Raw genomic sequence first — 5,023 nt, forward strand, 5'->3', positions numbered from 1 at the left:
GGAAATTTGTAAACAGCGCTCTCTTAAGCCTAAAAGCCCACCTTATTGTAAAAATTGCCATTTGCCAACGTTTTTAGCTGTCTTGGAAGGAAAACTCCAAAAAGATCGGTATTGAGTCAAAATTGCAATGAGAAGACCAACTTGCCAAAAACGTTACTTGCATGCAGCCTCAATACCTAACGTTTTGTCAAAAAAAATCCTCTTTGGGTAGAAATAACTAAAGGGATGAAAAAACTCCGAAAACAATCTTACGTTTGAACCTGAAAACTCGACTTTACGTTTGTGGAAACTACCATTTAATAAGGTCTGAGTATGTTTTGACCGAAAACCTCATAAATTCGTCATTTTTTTGTCGAAATCAAACCAAGTTGCGAAACCTATGAAAAACGTCTGTTTGAGCCTAAAAGCACAACTTTCTCTAAAAACAGTCATTTGAAAGCCTTTTGAGCAGTTTGAGAGCAATAGCCTAACAAAAGATCCCATTGCATTAAAATGAGGTGAGGTGGAGAACTTGTCGAAACCGTTCTTTCACCCTCAAAACACATTTTTCTCATTGGAGGTGTTTTGAGAATTGATGGAGACAAAAGCTCAAAAAGGTTCCTCATTCGACAAATATTGCACTGGCATGGCAAACTTGCAAAATACGTTGTGTTCAGCCTCAAAATACGCGTTCATTGTGAAAACTGCCATCTTGCAACATTTTAACCCGTCTTCGGCCGAAAACATCGGCAAAACGTTTCTCGTTCACCCAATAACGAAGAGACAAGGGAAACTTGTGAAAAACATCTGTTTCACCGTCAAAACACAATTTTTTCTGAGAACTGCCATTTGGAGGAAGTTGGAGTTATTTTGATAGAATAGCTTTCTCAATCGGTCAAAATTGCACTGACATGATAATCTTGTCGAAAACGATCGATTTAGCCTCAAAACGTAACTTGTTTCTCAAAACTGCCCTTTGGAAGTATTTTCAGGAGTTTTCAAGTAAGAGTCTCCAAAGGGTCCCCACTCGGTAAAAATGCCACGGACATTAGATACTTTCGAGAAACGTCTGTTTCATTGTCAAAACTCACTTTCTGTGAAAATTGACATTGGAAGCAATTTGAGGACTTTAGAGCAAGAGCCTCAAGAGCTTTCTTATTCCTTCGAAATTGCTGAGAGTTGGGAAATTTGTAAACAGCGCTCTCTTAAGCCTAAAAGCCCACCTTATTGTAAAAATAGCCATTTGCCAACGTTTTTAGCTGTCTTGGAAGGAACACTCCAAAAAGATCGGTATTGAGTCAAAATTGGAATGAGACGAGCAACTTGTCAAAAACGTTATTTGCATGCAGCCTCAATACCTAACGTTTTGTCAAAAAACTTCCTCTTTGGGTAGAAATGACTCAAGAGATGAAAAAACTCCGAAAACAATCTTACGTTTGAACGTGAAAACTCGACTTTACGTTTGTGGAAACTGCCATTTAATAAGGTCTGAGTATGTTTTGAGCGAAAACCTCGAAAATTCCTCATTTTTTTGTCGAAATCAAACCAAGTTGCGAAACCTATGAAAAACGTCTGTTTGAGCCTAAAAGCACAACTTTCTCTAAAAACAGTCATTTGAAAGCCTTTCGAGCAGTTTGAGAGCAATAGCCTAACAAAAGATCCCATTGCATTAAAATGAGGTGAGGTGGAGAACTGGTCGAAACCGTTCTTTCACCTTCAAAACACATTTTTCTTATTGGGGGCGTTTTGAGAATTGATGGAGACAAAACTTCAAAAAGATTCCTCATTCGACAAATATTGCACTGACATGGCAAACTTGTAAAAGACGTTATGTTCAGCCTCAAAATACAACTGTTTGTGAAATTAAAACTTCCATTTTGCAGCATTTTGAGGAGTCTTCGACCAAAAACCTCGGCAAAACGTTTCTCGTGCATCCAATAATGAAAAGAGAAGGGAAACGTCTCACCGACAAAACACATTTTTTTCTGAGAACTGCCATTTGGAGGAGGTTGGAGTGATTTTGGAAGAATACCTTTCTCAATCGGTCAAAATTGCACTGACATGGTAATCTTGTCGAAAACGATCGATTTAGCCTCAAAACGTAACTTGTTTCTCAAAACTGCCCTTTGGAAGTATTTTCAGGAGTTTTCAAGTAAGACTCTCCAAAAGGTCCCCACTCGGTAAATATGACACGGACATTAGATACTTTCGAGAAACGTCCGTTTCATCGTCAAAACTCACTTTTAGTGAAAATTGACATTCGAAGCAATTTGAGGACTTTAGAGCAAGAGCCTCAAGAGCTTTCTTATTCCTTCGAAATTGCTCAGAGTTGGGAAAAAAAAATTGTAAACAGCGCTCTCTTAAGCCTAAAAAGCCACCTTGTTGTAAAAATTGCCATTTGCCAACGTTTTTACCTGTCTTGGAAGGAAAACTCCAAAAAGATCGGTATTGAGTCAAAATTGCAATGAGAAGAGCAACTTGTCAAAGATTGTACTTGCAGCCTCAATACCTAACGTTTTGTCAAAAAACTTCCTCTTTGGGTACAAATAACTCAAGAGATGAAAAAACTTGAAAAACAATCCTACGTTTGACCCTGAAAACTCGACTTTACGTTTGTGGAAACTGCCATTTAATAAGGTCTGAGTATGTTTTGAGTGCAAACCTCATAAATTCGTCATTTCTTTGTCGAAATCAAACCAAGTTGCGAAACCTATGAAAAACGTCTGTTTGAGCCTAAAAGCACAACTTTCTCTAAAAACAGTCATTTGAAAGCCTTTTGAGCAGTTTGAGAGCAATAGCCTAACAAAAGATCCCATTGCATTAAAATGAGGTGAGGTGGAGAACTTGTCGAAACCGTTCTTTCACCCTCAAAACACATTTTTCTCATTGGAGGCGTTTTGAGAATTGATGGATACAAAAACCCAAAAAGGTTCCTCATTCGAAAAATATTGCACTGACATGGCAAACTTGCAAAAATACGTTGTGTTCAGCCTCAAGATAACACTCCTTGTGAAAACTGCCATTTTGCAACATTTTGAGCCGTCTTCGACCGAAAACATCGGCAAAACGTTTTTCGTTCACCCAATAACGAAAAGACAAGGGAAACTTGTGAAAAACATTTGTTTCACCGTCAAAACACAATTTTTTCTGAGAACTGCCATTTGGAGGAAGTTGGAGTTATTTTGTAAGAATACCTTTCTCAATCGGTCAAAATTGCACTGACATGGTAATCTTGTCGGAAACGATCGATTTAGCCTCAAAACGTAACTTGTTTCTCAAAACTGCTTTTTGGAAGCCTTTTCAGGAGTTTTCAAGTAAGAGTCTCCAAAGGGTCCCCACTCGGTAAAAATGCCACGGACATTAGATACTTTCGAGAAACGTCCGTTTCATCGTCAAAACTCACTTTCTGTGAAAATTGACATTGGAAGCAATTTGAGGACTTTAGAGAAAGGGCCTCAAAAGCTCTCTTTTCCTTCGAAATTGCTCAGAGTTGGGAAATTTGTAAACAGCGCTCTCTTAAGTCTAAAAGCCCACCTTACTGTAAAAATTGCCATTTGCCAACATTTTTGGCTGTCTTGGAAGGAAAACTCCAAAAAGATCGGTATTGAGTCAAAACTGCAATGAGAAGACCAACTTGTCAAAAACGTTACTTGCATGCAGCCTCAATACCTAACGTTTTGTCAAAAAACTTCCTCTTTGGGTAGAAATTACTCAGGAGATGAGAAAACTCGAAAAACAATCCTACGTTTGAACGTGAAAACTCGACTTTACGTTTGTGAAAACTGCCATTTAATAAGGTCTGAGTATGCTTTGACCGAAAACCTCGAAAATTCCTCATTTTTTGTCGAAATCAAACCAAGTTGCGAAACCTATGAAAAACGTCTGTCTGAGCCTAAAAACACAACTTTCTCTAAAAACAGTCATTTGAAAGCCTTTTGAGCAGTTTGAGAGCAATAGCCTAACAAAAGATCCCATTGCATTAAAATGAGGTGAGGTGGAGAACTTGTCTAAACCGTTCTTTCACCCTCAAAACTCATTTTTCTCATTGGAGGCGTTTTGAGAATTGATGGATACAAAAACTCAAAAAGGTTCCTCATTCGACAAATATTGCACTGGCATGGCAAACTTGCAAAATACGTTGTGTTCAGCCTCAAAATACGTGTTCATTGTGAAAACTGCCATTTTGCAACATTTTAACCCGTCCTCGACCGAAAACATGTGAATCCATTAGTAGGGCTCACGCTCACATGATTCATATGGGGTAGAAACCTAGCACTTCACGTACACTCTAATCGGTTAAGTCTGTCCATTTACGTATCGCACGTTAGACTATTTTGGTCTCTTCCACATTATGGAAGGGCGACGTGAGCTCTATTTACATGTACTTGCCTGTCATCACGGTTAATCCATGTAGAGACAGCAGTTTCACTCATGACCGATTCCTTTCAGAATTCATTTCGGCGGTTCGGTGGACTTCGTTGGCCAGTGAGGCAGTTAAGATCCGACCAAGTGTTAAATTTCCTTGGAGCCCGTAACGAGCTTGCTTTAGCTCTCACCGCGGTGGATTACATTGTGATTACCAGAGAATTGGTGAAGAATGCCTGCGACTGGATCCAGATGAAAATTAATGTCCCAATGGCAAGCTACATTAAGTGGCGCTTGGGAAAGACAAATCCGAAGTGTTTAGAAGTATCCTCGGTCCCTTGCTAGAGAATCATTGAAGACAATTGGACGATGAATCCCTCAGAACCTTCATGGTAGATAGAGAGGCTGAAGCCATAGTCAACAGCCGTCCACTTTCGACGGATGACCTCACATCCAAGGAAACCACTGACCCTCTAATACCAAACCATCTCCTTACAAAAAAGTCGCAAAGGGGTCCTTCCACCTTCTAGAGTCTTTCAGCGAGCAGACCTATATTCGAGGAAAAGGTGACGTCGCCTTCAACATCTCGCGAATTAATTTTGGCAAAGATGGAGAAAGAGCTACTTGTGTTCCCTACAGAGCCGTCAGAAGTGGTTCAGACCACACAAGAATCTCCAAG

This window comes from Montipora foliosa, chromosome 7 (assembly GCF_036669935.1).
Source record: "Montipora foliosa isolate CH-2021 chromosome 7, ASM3666993v2, whole genome shotgun sequence".
In the NCBI taxonomy this organism is placed as follows: Eukaryota; Metazoa; Cnidaria; class Anthozoa; order Scleractinia; family Acroporidae; genus Montipora; species Montipora foliosa.